Below are 17,127 nucleotides of genomic sequence, written 5' to 3'. Positions count from 1 at the left end.
GGCAGGGAGGGAACGGCTTTGTGGGCCAGTACAGGGAAAGTCAGCTGCTGTAAAACATCACTGGGTTGGCTGGTTGCGGTGGCTCACACCTGTAATACCAGCACTTTGGGAGGCCAAGGCAGGCGGATCACCTGAGGTCGGGAGTTCGAGACCAGCCTGACCAATGTGGTGGAACCCTGTCTCTACTAAAAATACAAAATTAGCAAGGTGTGGTGGTGCATGCCTGTAATACCAGCTATTCAGGAGGCTGAGGCAGGAGAATCACTTGAACCCAGGAGGTGGAGGTTGCATTGAGCTGAGATCGTGCCACTGCGCTCCAGTCTGAGCAACAAGAGTGAAACTCCATCTCAAAAAAAAAAAAAAGAAAGAAAGAAAAAGAAATCATGGAGTTGTCAAGAGGAAGCAGGGCGGGGGTGATGTGTATGATCTGATAGGAATCTATGGACTAGATTTCATATTTTAGGAGAAGCATTTTGGAAGTCACTTTAAAATTGTTTTGGGAGATTCTTTTAGGGGTCTAGCTCTATTGCCAAAGCTGGTGTGCAGTGACACTACAGCCTCAAACTCCTGGGCTCAAGCGATCCTCCCAACTCAGCCTTCAGAGTAGCCAGGCCTATAGGTGCATGCCACCACACCCAGCTAATTTAAAAACAAAATTTTTTTGTAGAAACAGAGTCCCACTGTGTTGTCCAAGCTGGTCTTGAACTCCTGGGCTCAAGCAATCCTCCCACCTCAGCCTCCCAAATTGCTGGGGTTACAGGTGTGGGCCACTGTGCCTATCCTGGAAAGTTTTTAAAGCTGAAATTGGATTGTCTCACTCTTCTGTGCCATACTATTCCCTGACTAGGGTCAAAGTCTTCCCAGTGGTGGTAAGACCCTGCCTGCCCCTGCTGCCCATGATCACTGACCTCATTTCCTAATAAGGCCTTCTTCTTACCCTGCTCCAGCCTCACCAGCCTCCTCCCCTCTCACATCCAGCAGGCACACTCTAACTCAAGGCCTTTGCACCACTTTTCCCTCTGCTGAGAACACTCTTCCCCGAGGCATTTGTGAACCTCACTCCCTCACCTCCTTCTGGATGTTGTTCAAATGTCTCCTCTGCCGTGAACCGTATTCTAGACCTCCTTATTGAGATCTGCAAACCTCCTCCTTTCCTGTGCCACACACAGATGCCCTCCTCGATACACTGTTGCTGTTTTATCTTTCTCCAAAGCCTCATTACATGCTCACAGACTGCTATGGATTGAATTGAGTCTCTCCAAAAAATGTTGAAGTCCTAACCCCCAGAGCCTGTGAAGGTGACATTATTTGGAAAGAGGGTCTGCTATGGTTTGGCTCTTTGTCTCCCAAACCTCATGTTGAAGTTTGATCCCAGTGTTGGAGATGGAGCCTGGCGGAAGGTGTTTGTTTTGTGGGGACAGGTCCCTCACGAACGTTTGGTGCTGTCCTCACAGTGTTGAGTTCTAGCTCTATTAGTTCCCATGAGCACTGATTGTTAAAAAGAGCCTGGCACCTCCTCCCCTCCCTCTCTTGCTTCTGCTCTGGCCTTGTGACCTCTGCAAGGCTCCACTTTGCTTCCTGAGGCCTCACCAGAAGGAGATGCTGACACCAGGCTTCTTGCACAACCTGCAGAATTGTGAACCAAATAAATCTTTTTTCTTTATGAATTACTCAGCTCAGTATTCCTTGTAGCAACACAAAAGTGGACTAAAACAGGATCTTTGTAGATTATCAACTAAAGATAGGGTCATTAGAGTGAGCCCTAATCCAATACAGTTATCCAATAAAGTTATGTCCTTACATAAAAAGAAATTTGGATACAGGGACACACAGGAAGAATGCCACACAAAGGTGAAGGCAGAGATCTAAGTGATGCTCCTACAAGCCAAGAAACACCAAAGATTGCCAGCAAGCCACCAGCAGCTGGGGACAAGAGCTGGAACAGATCCTCCCTCACCACCCCCAGAAGGAACCAACCCTGTTGACACCTCGATCTTGGACTTCCAGCTTCAAGAATTAGGAGACGGTAAACTTCTGTTGCCTAAACAACACAGTTTGTGATACTTTGTTATGGCAACCTTAGCAAACTGAAACATATACTATATCATTTGCCTGGGTTTTTTATTTATTACCTGTCTTCACCCTACTCCACCTCCTGCCTCCAAAGGTGAGCTCTCCATAGGTAGGGATTTGTTTGTTTCTTTTTGTTTTTATATCCCAGCAGTACGTATTTGTTGAATGAACAATTGCCCCTCAATTGCCGCACATTTCTAGTCTTTTCTCCCACCTCTCCCCAAGACAAAGTAATTCCAACTTTTACCCTGAATATCATGGACTTTGACACCTCCTTAACTTTGTGAGGTTTTCGCTGCCTCGGATGGCCACTTGCCCTTCTCTCCCTATCAAGGTCTCCTTATCATTAAAGACACATCCATGTCATTCCTTCAGTGGCAAACTCCCTTCCATCCCTGTTTCTGTTTTATTATCTACTGTGGTTGTGGCTCTTTGCCTGTAAACAATGGCCTCCTTGAGTTCTGGGACCATATCCTATTAATCTTTATAGCCCCAGAACCTGGCCCAGTGTCTGGCACACCAGAGGTGCTCAGTCAATGTTTGCTAGATTGAATTAAATCTGTATCCTGCAGCTTTCACTCTTGCTGCCCTTCCCTAGACTGCTAGCCACAGCAGGGTACAAGAGGATTAGAAGGAACTTTGCAGAGCGGAACTCAGATTAGAGCATTCGAACGCTGTGGGGCTGCGCCTCTCTGCAGAGTCTTTGTAGTCGTGCAATCTCATGAGAGTTTCCTAAATTGGAACAGTCGGCAATGTTGTATCCGAATCACTCAGCTAAGCCCTCAGAGGCATTTGCCAGAAATCACACCAACATAAACAGCTCAATCAAAGAAGGGGTGCAAATCCTCTTCCTTTTTATGAGGTGGAGCAAGTATCCTGTTGGAAAAAAAAAGAAAGAAAAAGACAGTCATTTGAGACACCACTTCCCAGGTTGCTGGGCAAGAATATGCTGGCTTGGATGACAGGTAATAGTCCTGTCTGTTTTCCTTTCTGCCCTAGTTCTTTCCAGTGGGTGGGTTAAAGACCCAGTGTTTTCATCCATCTTTGCAAAAAGGATAAACCTGAGCCACCTCCAGAAATGAAGCAGGCATTGTGGGATTTTTTTGGGTTTTGATTTTTTTTTTTTAAGAGATGGGGTGTTGCTGTGTTGCCCAGGCTGGAGTGCAGTGGCTATTCACAGCTTCTATTATGGTGCACTGCAACCTCCAACTCCTGGGTGCAAGCAATCCTCCTGCCTCAGCCTCCAGGGTAGCTGACACGACACTACAGGCACATACCACCAAGAAGGTGAAGGGTGTGTTTGGTCAACATTCATTTAGACTATTTGAATATTCATGTGGGTGTGATCTGAAAAGCCTAGAACAGGCTCAGCTTCCCAGAAATTCTAACTGAATGGAACTATAATATTGAACATGCTTTCTAAGGACTCACTATTGGTTGTCAGAGGGTTTTCTTCCCCTCTCTGCTTTCCAAGAGGCGTTAGCTCTCAGAGTCTTGCAGTCGTTATTAGAACAACAGAATAGGCCCTAGGAGACACAGAAAATGCCAAATAACAGAATTTATGTCTTCACTCCTTGTGAGTACTATCATAGTTAGGTTAGCTTCAAATTTGTAAGAATAAATAACTTCAGTAACTCTCATTGCATACATTTAATTGTAACCTGTTTTAAATGCCCAGTTAATCGTATTCAATGTACCATTCAGTTATACACACACATGACAAGCATATTCAGTGCTAAGGTCTGTGCTTTTCTTTAAGTCCATCAAAAAAGGGTGCCCCTGCCAAGCGTGGTGGTTCACTCTTGTAATCTTAGCACTTAGGGAAGCCAAGGTAGGAGAATTTCTTGAGGCCAGGAGTTCAAGACCAGCCCGGGCAACATAACAAGACCCTGTCTCCACAGAAAATTTAAAAATTAGACAGACGTGGTGGTTCATGCTTGTAGTCCCAGCTATTCAGGAGGCTGAGACAGAAACATCGCTTGAGCCCACGAGTTCAAGGTTGCAGTGAGCTGTGATCATGCTAGCCTGGGTGACAGAGTGAGACCCTGTCTCAAGAAAAGGTGGGGCGGAGGGAGTAACTCCTGTTTTTGATTCATTCAGTAGAAACTGTACTTTGAGTACACGTACAACCATTCTATTTTTCACTTTCAGTAAAAATTCAATAAATTATGTGAGATCTTCAACACTTTATTTAAAATATGCATTGTGTTAGATGATTTTGCCCAACTGTAGGATAATGTAAGTGCTCTGAGTGTGTTGAAGGCAGGCAAGGCTAAGCTGTGATGTTCAGCAGGTGAGGAGTGTTAGATGCATTTTCAACTTAAACAATGTTTTCAACATATGATGGGTTTGGGAGATAACCCATCATAGATTCAGGAGCATCTGTGTATTTTGTGTTTATGGCTAAAGAACTGTCCTCAAACTCTTAATAATTCAATTCAGCCCTCCACTTGGTCCCCTAAATTCACGGTGGAGACAGATATTTGCATGCATGATCAATCTTTGTGTATTGGCCCCACAATACTTTGAGTTACTACTACTACTACCATTAGTATTATTATTACTATATGGCATGGACAGGCCTTTGTCCAGTGGGACAGGTGGTTCTTAACATGTAGCTAATCATAGCCACCTTTCAGATCAAAGAAAGCCGGTACCTTCTCTCCAGAAAAGCTTCACTTGCTTCACACACTATTTTAGCTATAATTTTAGGAGGAGCAAAAAGTTAATATCCCTCTAAAGCAGCTGTCAGCAAACGTTTTCTGTAAAAGCCAGATAGTAACTATTTTAGACTTTGTAGGTCAAGAGGTAAAATCTTGGACATTATGTATGTACTTATATAATAAGAGAGAAAATAAATTCCCACACACTTTAATTGATAAAATTCAAAACATAGCAATAATAATTGAGTATAATCTTTCTGTAATACAAGTCTACTAATGGGAAGAATGGATGTGGCAGGGAAGGAAAAACAGTTCACCTAATTGTGATTGGAAGTTAGCATTCCCTCTCCCTAAATCCATGGCAGATGTTTGCTTGTAGGAGCGATTCTTAGCTTGAGGGCCTTAGGAGCGCAGGCAGTGAGCTGGATTTGACCTAAGGGCTGGTTTGCTAATCCCTGCTCTAAAGAGCTAGAGACCAAGGTCTAGGCTATTTTCAGGACACCCTGCTGTGACTGTGGGTAGGGCTGACCCTAACTAGATGCTGCTCTTGGCTCTGGACCTACACAGGCCTGCACAGCAGCGGCCTCTAGAGCCAGCAAGGATTCCTGGTACAATGTTCTCGCAGCAGGGCTGGCTGGCTCCTAAATTGGGGCCACATTCCCACTGCTTGGAGCGGCAACCAGGAACGCGCAGTATACTAAATTCCATTAACCTACATTCTATGACCTCCATAAAACTTTCTCCATAATCAGGAAGAATAACAATGCATGGAGAAAGAAATTCCTTTGCCTGGTGTTTGAAAATTGAGATGTAAAAAGCACATCAACGGATAAGGCTTTTTAGTGAGTAAAATTGTTTTCTTAATCTGCAGTTATCTTTCAATCAACAGTCACTTTCAGAAAAAAAAGAAGACCACCTTGAAAATTTTTTAAAGCTTAGAATAAATCACAATAAACTAATCAAGAGGCAGAGTTCAGCAAAAACAATTATGTGAAAATGTTAGTCTTGTCCTCACACAGTTCATCTCTTCCTACTTAAAACATTCCACAGTAACAGTCAATCACAAGAGAAATGTAATTCTGTATAATGTTTTCAGGCCTAAAATGTATGAAAAGCTTAGGTCACAAAGAAGAATCATAAATGCATTTCATTGTCGGCTGGAACCTATCATTTTACTTCAGTAGTGGTTAAATAAATAAATAAATGCAACTCCCTTGATTCTAGATGGGCAACACCGTTTGTGGCAAACTTGGTGCAAGTTCTCCACCTAGTGGATATTTTGAAAAGTGTAATAAAATGTAAACGTGCATGCCTGTTTGTGATACAGACACAGAAATAAAGACACCAAGAGTAGTGGTGACCGCACTTCCTATCAGTCAATGACATCCTGTCAGGTGTTCATCTTTTTTCTTTCCTATTTTTTCTCTTCCACCCAGACGCTACAGAGTCCAATGCGATCCACCTGCCCCAGGCGGTCGCCTAGAGGGATCGCATCATGCCAGAGTCTCCAGAGTGGGCCCATGCCTTGCCTGGAATCCGGCACCGTGGCTATTCCATCTGCAGTGTTGCCATGCCACCAGCACTGGGGTGGCCAGTGACAAGGCTGGATGGCTTCTGCGGAGTGAGCCCTTCTCTTCCTGCTTGTTCAGTGCCTCAGGTATGGTGGATGCTCTCTGGCAGGCTCCAGTGAGAGAAACCAAGATCTTCATGCCGGTGCCCAGCCACTCACTTCTGCCCCAGACCTGCTTGTCCCTGATGGTCCAGGCTTTCTCCTTGCAGGCCTAGGCCCACCAGCCCAGCCGTCTGCCCTAGTTCAGGAATCCCAGCCACTCTCCTCAGCGCTCAGTGGATGATGAGGCGCACTGCCCAACTCACCACCCCTTGGCGTTCCTGTCACCTCTGTGTTTCAGGGCCAGCCTGAGAGAAGCTGCAGTGCAGCAGCAGTCCAGTGTCGGCTTGCATCTTATCCCACGCTGACCCGTCCACAAACTAAGCTTGGCCTTTCTCCTCCTCCACCAGCCGATCAAGAAGGACCCCCACCATGCAGACAGAATAAAAAGAGGAGGAACCAGTATGCCCGTGGTGGAAGAATGGGGGTCTGAAATCCCATCATTGGGGTTTCTTTTTCTCCTCTTTATTTTTCTCAAAACTTTAAAAATGAAATCTCACCTTTTGTACCTCAAACTGATTCTAGTTATAGAAAATGGGGAAGAGCATGAGTGTAGGAAGAACAGGAGAGGGATAAGAAATGATTGAAAGGAAGAAATAGCTGCATTGGAGGATGTGTGTGGGCCATATCTGGAGAGAGGATGAATGAGTAGAAAATCGAGAACTTTCTTCTCTTGCCTTCCCTGCTTCATGCTTTTTAAATTTTTTTTTTTTTTTTTTTTTTTTTTTTTTTTTTTTTTTTTTTTTGAGACAAAGCCTTGCTTTGTCACCCAGACTGGAGGGCAGTGGCGCAATCATAGCTCACTACAGTCTCCACTTCTCAGGCTCAAGCCATCCTCCCACCTCAGCCTCTTAGTAGCTGGGACTTCAGGTGCAGGCCACCATGCCTGGCTATTTTTTTTAAAAAAATTATTATTTGTAGAGACAGAGTCTCAATGTATTGCCCAGGCTGATCCTGAACTGCTAAGCTCAAGTAATCCTCCCGCCTCTGCCCCCCAAAGTGTTGTGTTAAGTGTAAGAACCACCGGACTCGGCCCTCCTTGCTTTCTTTTTTTGAGTCTCACTCTGTCACGCAGGCTGGAGTGCATGGCATGATCTTGGCTCACTGCAACCTCTACCTCCTGGATTCAAGCAATTCTGCTGTCTCAGCCTCCCAAGTAGTTAGGACTACAGGTGCATGCCACCACATCTGGCTAATTTTTTGTATTTTTAGTAGAGATGGGGTTTCCCCCATATTAATCAGGCTGGTCTCAAACTCCTGACCTCAGCTGATCCACCCACCTCAGCCTCCCAAAGTGCTGGGATTACAGGCATGAGCCACCACGTCTGACCTACACCATACTTTCTGATTTTCCACCTTCTCCTTCTCAGTTTCCTTGGTTCCTCAGGACGCTAAGGACTGGAGTGTCCCAGAGCACAGTTCCTGGCACACTTCTCTTTCCTTTCCACACTTGGTGGTGTCACCCCATATCGTGGCTTTAAGTATCTTCTCTGGGTTTGTAAGTCCCAAATGTACATCTCCAGCTCAGACCTCCCCTGTTCCGCAGACTTGCATACCCCACTCCCTCCTAGCCATGTCATCTGGATGGCCTGCAGTGTCCACAACTAAGCTTCTGATGCCCCCAGTCTTCCACGTCTCAGTAATGACTTTTTTTTTTCCAGTTGCTCAGGCCAAACATGTGGAGTCATCCTTGACTCCTCTTTTTCCTTCACCCCCACATTTGATCAATAAGCAAATCCTGTCAACGGTGTCTTTAAAACACAGGCAGAATCCAACCATTTCTGCCGCGCCCGTTGTGGTTCAAGCCACCATCTACTCCTGTGTGACTATTGCATCTGAGCAGATCTTCTTGCCTCTCTCCTTGGCTTTTCTGTCTGTTCTTCACACAGCAGCCAGCATTGTGCTGTTAAGCAGAAGTCAGGTCGTGTCAGCCTGCAGTGCTGGTGAATATGCCTGTGGTCTCAGCTACTCAGGAGGCTGAGGCAGGAGGGTTGCTTGAGCATGGGAGTTCAAGGCTACAAGTAGCTATGACTGCACTTGTGAATAGCCACTGCAAGGCCGGGCCCAGTGTCTCACTCCTGTAATCCCAGCACTTGGGGTGGCCAAGGCAGGCAGATCACCTGAGGTCAGGAGTTTGAGACCAGCCTGGCCAACATGATAAAACCCCATCTCTACTAGAAATACAAAAAAGAAAAAAGAAAAAATAGCCACTGTCCTCCAGCCTGGGCAACATAGCAAGACCCCATCTCTGAAATATAAAAGAAAAATAACGAAAACATATATATGAAATTTTTAAAAAATTGTTGAGAGAGGGTCTCACTCTGTCGTTCAGACTGGAGTGCAGTGGCACGATCATGGCTCACTGTAGCTTCAACCTCTAGGCTCAAGTGATCCTTCTGCCTGAGCCTCCAGAGTCGCTGAGACTACAGGTGCATACCACCACATTCAGCCACTTTTTTTTTTTTTTTTTTTTTTTTTTTGTAGAGATGAGTTCTTGCTATGTTGCTTAGGCTGGTCTCAAACTCCTGAGCTCAAGCAGTTCTCCTACCTCGGCCTCCAAAATGCTGGGATTACAGGTGTGAGCCATCATGCCTGGCTTAAAATAAATTTTTAAAATCCTATATCATTACCCGGGCCTGCAATGCACCCAGCCTGGCCTCTTTGTTCCTGAACAATGCAGGCAAATCCTTCACACCTGCCCTTCCTGCCACCTGCATGAGCTGCCCCAGGAGTCTGCAGATCCTTTGCTCCTTTCACATTTTTATTCAAATTTCACCTTCTCTGAAAGGCCTCCCCAATAAGGTCTAATTTTAAATTGAAAAAAATTGCCCCAGTGTTCTTCTTTGTAGTGGGTTGGATGGTGCCCCCCCCCAAAAAAATATCTACATCCTAACACCTGGAATCTATGATTGTGCCTTACTTGGGAAGAGGGTCTTTGTAGATTAAATTAAGTTATGGGTCTTGAGATGAGAACATCTCAGATTATCCAGGTGGACCCTAAATCCAATGTGTCCTGCTAAAAGACAGAAGAGAAGACACAGAGACCCAGAAGGAGAGGCCATGTGAAGATATATCACTATCCGATATAAAATGTATTTATCAAGTTTATTGACTTTCTACCCTACTAATCTATAAGCTAAAGAAAGCAAGATGATCAGTTTTGGTCCCTGCTGTACTCCCAGCATCTAGAACCATGTCTGGGACCTAATAAATGTTCCATAAATATTCATTGATTAAGAAAACAAGTAGATGAATAAATGAATGAGTGACAGGTCCCCACATGTTGTGTCTGAGTAAATAGGAGAATTGTGGGTCTATTGATAAGCACATAGAAAGAAATCATAAAGAGGATTGAGATGGGATAGCTACACAAGGTCCACTTGGTAGCTGGTCAGTTTGCCATAACAGAAGTACCAGTCAAAATATATCTGCTTTCCCTAATTTAGGATTCATTTGTCCAGCCAGCACTAAAAGAATTTTGAAAGATTTACACTATTACCTTAATAAGATAATTAATAAGACAAAAACAGAAGAAACATGACAGGTATTGGAGATATTAAACGGATGTTTGGGTGAAATGTCAGTGTCAAAGATACATAGATTAATAATTAAATTTCAAGTATAACTCCTCCAAAATCCTATTTTAGCCAGCCTGTCTTGCACTGGACATTTTATTCTGTGAGTTCAAAATTGATTTGTTGATTGACGGATGGATTGATTTCACCTCCAATGCTTTCCCCTTTCTATATACCATGGCAATCCTAGTGTTCAGAAAGGCAGCAAAGATTCAAATTTTACAAAGGTCAAGAGAAGGTCAATGGGTCTAGAAAGTCAGCAAATCCAGAGGAAGCACTGAAGCTGCAGAAGTTTCCCCAGCAGCACTGGCCTCGGAGCACATATCCTCATCAAGAGATGCCCTTAGCCTGAGCCCTGCAGCAGGAGCAAGACTCTGAGGGGCCTGCACACACTTCAGGACACACGGGACCGGGTGTGGCGTCACGATGCAATTCCAACCTTGGCCCACCTAAATTGCCCCACCCTTTGTACCTCTATTTAATGAGGTACTTCTACTAGTGAGGATGCTTTCCAAGATAATTTTTTTACCATTTTATAAATGCTCCCCTCACTTGTTGAACAAAAAGAATCTCATAATAGTTCATAGGTCTTAAAGGTGGAATAGGTCTCACCTGCCTGCATGCATTTGAAGTTTTAGGACATCTTTCAAATGGTACAGTGGCAGTGAGAGAGATACATATGGGAGTTCATTTTCCTTGCTTACTTTGTGTGATCCATAGAGTCTCAGTGATCTCCTTGCAGAAGCCAAAAGGCCCTCATGGTTAGCATTTGGTCCTACCCCCTTCACAGAAGTGTAGTTATGCAGGAGGCACTGGCCCTGGGCTAGGCTCAGAAAACCCCGTCTTCTTGCCAACCAGTAGGAGGCAGCCCGTCTTCACCACACAGCTTCCACCTGAGCCTCAAAGTGTTTTTGAAACCATCAGAGCTGAAAAACAGCCCTCATAAAATCTGAAAAATTAGCTTCATGGATGAAATCTGTATTGGGTATTGATTTTTTAAGGGGCATTGAGTGCCCATTAAACTGAGATGAAACATTTTCTTGCAGTATCTGGTATATACTTTATATCTCAATAATCTGACATGTAATAAAACCATTTTCTATTTTTTTATTTTTGAGTTTATTTTAATTCCAAAGTTAAACCAAAACAAAAAAACTTGAATTGCTCTTAATTACTGTATTTTTCACCATGAGTATTAGATTGTACTTGTATATTCCGCATAGCTTTAAGAACACTATAGTTATTAACATCTTCTTTAGGACAGAAAGATTTTTGCTTTATTTAAACAAAATGCCTAGCACCTATTGTGGAAGGAAAGTGACTTCTGAATTCTCAAAACATTTACAGGTAAAAGCAGTCAGTGCAGACTGTTCCTCTACCCCTCTGGAAAGAAAGAATCATTGCTTTATAAGACATTTAGCCACAGACCTGATGACAAATAAGACCCCCTTGGGACCAAATTGTGGGAGTAATTTTCCAGAAAAGAAGGAAATAGACATATTTTATTATTTACATTTTCCTTTTGTGGAAAATATATTCTTTATATATTACATAGTCATAGTAAACCTGACTTCTGCGACCGCATGTTAAAAATAGATTGCGGTCGTTTTGTTGCATGTGTTCTGTGTTTGCACAAGTCAGAATTTTGAGTATTTGTTTCTCATACACATCAGGCTTTGACCCACTGGAAAGCAAGACTGTGAAGTGACACATGACTCCTGAGCAGGGGCTGCATGCCAAGCATTGAGAGGCTTCTCAGAGCTCCCCGTGAGCTGAGCTGGCTGAGCTGGCTGCCCGCGCCAGGAGTCATCAGGACCTACCCTATGGAGCTAGAGTTTCATCCCTCTGGGCATGTGTTAAATCACATTAATTCACACAATGCTGCTAACTGGTGACAATTAATGCACTGTCTCTTCCCGGGCATTTGTATTGCTTACCATGAGTGGATCTCTAACTGGCATGACAGGAATCCCGGGGCTATCCCTAAGCCTAGAGGAGAAATTCATAGACAGGACATCTCTAGCTCTTGTTAAAGGTTTTCTTGCCTGACTTCAAAACTGCATCTGACCACAGAATCATTACTCGCCACCCTGAGAGCTGGAGCCATGAGCTAATCTCAGAGAAGGGCAATCACAAGGTACCTACCTACATTTTTTTTTTTTTTGAGACGGGGTCTGCCTCTGTTGCCCAGGCTGGAGTGCAGTGGCACCATCACAGCTCGCAGCAGCCTCAACCTCCTAGGCTCAAGCGATCCTCCCTTCTCTCAGCCTTCCGAGTAGCTGGAACTACAGGCATACACCACCACACCTGTCTAATTTTTGTGTTTTGTGTAGATACAGGTTTCACCATGTTGCCCAAGTTGCTCGCAAGCTCCTGGGCTTAAGGGATACACCTGGCTTCCCAAAGTGTTAGGATTACAGGCATGAGCCACAGCACGCAGCCCTAAATTTCATTCTGGTTAAATTGCAGGTTTAGAGCGTCAAATTAGAATAATCTGTAATCCATTTCCATGTGGCCATCAGTTGCTAAATCTTAAATCTGTGTCATTGGACAAGTTTTTGATTTCCCTAAACCCCTTTGTTCTTGTGTAAAACGAGGCTAATATTGGCAGGGATTTTGTAATTAGAGTAATGTTAAGATCTTAGCACAGAGCCTGGAACACAGAAAAAGCCTACCAAATGGTAGCTAGTAGCATTTCATGTTATGAGTTGAAACTAATTAGTTCTAGAGTCATAACATCTCAGGCTAGAAGGGACCTTCCTGGTCTCCCAGTCCAACCACGACTCTCCAACACGCAGCCAAGCAGTCGTGTCTGTGCAGGACAGCTTCCAAGATACTCAACATTTGACATAAAACTCTTCCATTGGGACTATTGCCAATAGCGGTGAGGAGGAGGGAAAGTGGTGTGAAGGCATATTTGCCAAAATGGGCTGTATGAAAATATAACCTGACTTTTCTTGCACAGTTGGATTTCTGAGCACAGAAGTGTTGCAAGTTATCCTACTGGAATGGAATGTAAACTACAATCCAAGGTGTTACTTTGTGAAAGGCACTTTGAAAACAAACCCCCTCTCAAATCTCTTATAAACCACAGCTGTTAAAATCCAGAGGTACCCACTTAGGTAGTAGAGATTTCTTTCCAACACAACTAATAAATGAGAGACTGCTCTGAAAACCTCGGCATGCATCACTTAAGCCTGGGAGTTGCACAGTGACACTCAGCTGGTGCCTGGCACTGGCAAAGATTATCATTGAAGCATTGAAGGTTATGCCAGGAATCATAACATTGCCACCTGCATTCTGGCTGGGAATCACAAGCCTGCCAGGAAAAGTCGATGCAAGCCCTCCATGTCCTTCCTCAGCGCTGGGGGCTGGAGGATGCTGTTAGGGATCAGCTTCACCCCCCACCTGCGATTCGACCTTGTTCCTGAGTCATTGTCCTCCCCGAGCCTCGGTGTGTTCACTCATCAAGTGGTGACAATTGTGAGCACCTGTCTTCCCTACCTGATTATTAAGGGCTTTAATGAATTTCATCCTCATAAAGTGCTTTCATATCCTTGACAGAACATTTCTATCCCAGTGTAGGTGAAAAACCATTATCATTATTGACCTCAGAGTCAAAAGAGAGACACTTTTTCAGGCTTCCTTACTCATAAAATGGTAGTATCAAATGTTTATATAATGCTTTTCATCATAGACACAAGCACAAAATTTTAAAGTTCACAATTTTGAAATATGAATTTGTTGCATTATTCAATGTTGCCAGTTACAGTAGAGTTGCTCTAATGATTCTAAGTGCAGATGGCCAGAGCTGGCCTCAGATTCTCAGTTCATTAAATAGTCCTTCCTTTGACCAACAGGCCTCTCATTGTAAGGCAGCCTGGGTCTCAGCTGATGTCAAAAGCCCCATTCTACCCTGGGTGGATTGTTCGCACAAAGGATTCCCATACGTATTCTGCTGCAGACAGGGATGGGGCTGGCTCTGCAGATGTCGCTGCCACCAGCACTGTCACTTTTGCTCCTCACACGATCTTGGGTCTCTTTCCAGAGACTTGCACAAAGCTCGATTCAGAGTTTGCCTGTGACCGATGCACACTTGGCCTGCAGATGGACAGGGGAGGAGGAAAAGGCATCCCAGTGTTCTTCCCCACTTGCCTGGGAAAGCTTGGGAATTCTTGGCCTCTTTACCAGCTTCGACTCAGGCTGAAAAACAAATCAGAAAGTTGCCAATGGTTTCATTCAGTCTACGAAACTGGGTTAAAGTAACTCTGTGAGTGAAACCATCAATGCACAAAAGTCAGGAAATCCAAGATTGCCATTCCCACCGCCCACGGAGGTTCTCTGCACAGGTGACCCTGTGTCCCTGCTGGGGTGCCAAACTGCATCCTTGGCAAAGCACAGAGCCACGGGGCCAGTTATCCTAGGAGTACATCAGCCTTTGGGGACTTAGCCATGGGGAAAACGGTCTCTGCATTCATGGCACTATAATTTCAACTCTTAAATATATTCATTTGTTTCTAAATTGACTTTTAAATGCAGTATCATATATTTACTGAAAAGTGCACAAATGCTCAATGAGCAACTCACTGAATTTTTACAACATGAATACACCCATGGAACCAATATCCAGGCAAGAAATCAAGCACTGTCAGCACGCAAGGAGGCCCCAGTCAGCCTCTTCCCCATCTCTAATATGATGATAAAACCCAACTATAAACATTAACAAAGGAATGGGATGCAAACAGACTCTGGAACTCTAGAAGAGATTCGAAAATCTTATTTGAAAGTATCTTCTGAAATTGAGATTCCTAGGAACACTGGCAGACGTTGCTATCATTAGAATTCTCACCCAGCTAGCAGAATAAAGGGTGTGGTTACCCTGAAAAATTCCACAGGCACTGTCTCCAGAGATGGCTGTACAGCATCTGTGCCCTTTCTTCCGATAGGCAGATTCTCCCAGTAGAGGAAACCCACGTGACAGGTGTTCCCAACCAAGGACACCAGGAGAAGCTCAGCAGAGCAGGTCAGTGCTGGCTCCACCCTGGGCCTCGGAGTCAGATGTCAGGCCTGGCCACGTACATTTCAAAAACTTCCCAAAGAGATTCTGAAATGCATGCCTGGGTGAGAACAACTCTCTCAAAATGTTATTCATTGTGTTCTTCCATTACACACTTTCCAAGCCCATTCCCTCTGACAACAAAAGAATGAAACCCAGCAAAAGCACAGGAAGGGGGTCAGGTGAGTTTCTTCTCCCTTTTCCTACTTCATCTGGGCTGATTTTGCCTAATCAAAATGGCTCCAATTACCCAAACAACTGGTCAAAATCCCAGCCTCCAGAGATCAGCTCCTTTTCGTATGTAACTCCAGGCCTTTGCCTGCGTCTAAAATGCTCTCTTCCTCTTCTCCACACAGCAAACTCCTACATGTTCTGCAAAATCCAGACTAATTGTCTCCACTCTGTGTTTCCTGACTTAGTCTTTCTGTGATCCCTAATATCCCATTAAAGGCCTCCTTACAGTTATCAGTGGTTTTTTATTTTATTTGATTTATTTATTTATTTATTTTTTTATTTTTTTATTTTTTATTTTTTGAGACAGAGTCCTACTCTGTCACCCAGGCTGGAGTGCAGGGTGTGATCTCGGCTCACTGCAACCTCCTCAGCCTCCCAAGTAACTGGAAGTGCATGTGCCACCACGTCCGGCTAATTTTTGTATTTTTAGTGGAGACAGGGTTACACCATGTTGGCCAGGCTGGTCTCAAACACCTGACCTTGTGATCCACCTGCCTTGGCCTCCCAAAGTGCTGGGATTACAGGCATGAGCCACTGTGCCCGGCCATCGATGGCCTCTTTACAGTTCTTGGCACATCGCATTGTAATGACCTTTTGTGCTGCCTGTACCACCAAATAGACTGAGATTTTCCTCTTTCCACCTCTGCATTCTCATGATCTAGAATGAACCATGAAATATGCTAAATAAATAAATGATGAATGTATGCATGGATGGATGGATGGATGGATGGATGGATGGATGGGTGGATGGGTGGATGGGTGGGTGGATGGGTGGATGGATGGATGGATGGATGGATGGATGGATGGATGGATGGGTGGATGGGTGGATGGGTGGATGGGTGGGTGGATGGGTGGGTGGATGGATGGATGGATGGATGGATGGATGGATGGATGGATGGGTGGATGGGTGGGTGGATGGGTGGATGGGTGGATGGGTGGGTGGATGGGTGGGTGGGTGGGTGGGTGGATGGGTGGGTGGATGGGTGGATGGGTGGGTGGGTGGGTGGATGGGTGGATGGGTGGATGGATGGATGGATGGATGGATGGATGGATGGATGGGTGGATGGACGGATACTTAGAAGTGCTTTGTGAAGCACAAACCATTCAATTTCCATTCACTCTATAACTATCACACACAAATGGCTATCTGGAACTCAAACATCCCTTTTTCCCTAGATTCCATCCTTCTCACCCTCCAAGTAGAGAGCCAATTCTTTTCCATTTCAATAGGAACTAGAAACTCTACACCTTCGCTATGTATTATAATTGTCAGCAAAATTTTATCTTTCTTTTCAGCAACATTATTCTCTGAGACTTATTTCCAAAGTCTAACATTACCATGGGCCTTTTACCTCTCTCTTTTACCCTAAAAAGCAAACATGGAGCAAATAGGCCCCTTGGGTTGGGGGTGGGAGGGTCCTACAAAATGTGCTTGAGAACATCCACCAGGGAACAATGGCATTAAGGCTAACCCAAGCCTGCATTGTGGTTCAGCAGGTGGTCCAGTGGCTGCCAGGTGTATATACACAGCAGTGGATTTCTTGGGAAGACTAAGCTACAGCCAGCCCCGGAGGTGACAGTGAGCTGAAAGTTCTACACATAGAGCTGCCCCCAGTGGCTGGTGGTTTCCTTTACGGAGGAAATATTTTGGATCCCAGTCCTAGCATGTGATGGTTTTACTACATTCCAAATCAGCCATGTGGCAGAGGCATGCTCAGAATAAGGCATTTGAGTACATGAAGACAGTGGAATAAAAACTGTAAAGTTAGAGGGAATTGAACAGCTGGATATACGGGATATTAACTAAGATGTGTCTTAAAGTGATATGAATTAGGGTGTTCCTTACCACGGGAAACC

The 17,127-nt window shown here is 44.5% G+C and overlaps 1 protein-coding gene and 1 long non-coding RNA gene across 4 annotated transcripts in view; one reads left to right on the top strand and one right to left on the bottom strand.

Annotated features, from left to right (window-relative positions):
• The first annotated feature begins 1,705 nt into the window (after positions 1 to 1,705).
• Positions 1,706 to 7,034, top strand: LOC139355838 (uncharacterized). Its single transcript, XR_011607009.1, has 3 exons — positions 1,706 to 2,167; positions 6,173 to 6,393; positions 6,647 to 7,034. It is a non-coding gene; the product is annotated as an uncharacterized lncRNA (long non-coding RNA).
• A 6,607-nt stretch (positions 7,035 to 13,641) lies between these two features.
• LOC112426729 (uncharacterized) overlaps positions 13,642 to 17,127 on the bottom strand; it is a 129,365-nt gene continuing 125,879 nt past the window's right edge. For all 3 annotated transcript variants that reach the window (XR_011607004.1, XR_011607003.1, XM_071068216.1), the window contains one exon: positions 13,642 to 14,183. The gene's annotated coding sequence lies outside the window, so the exon portion shown is untranslated. The remainder of the gene's footprint in view (positions 14,184 to 17,127) is intronic.

This window comes from Macaca nemestrina, chromosome 8 (assembly GCF_043159975.1).
Source record: "Macaca nemestrina isolate mMacNem1 chromosome 8, mMacNem.hap1, whole genome shotgun sequence".
Classification (NCBI taxonomy): domain Eukaryota; kingdom Metazoa; phylum Chordata; class Mammalia; order Primates; family Cercopithecidae; genus Macaca; species Macaca nemestrina.
Note: the sequence above shows the minus strand (reverse complement) of the source record. Positions and strands in the feature narration are given on the sequence as shown.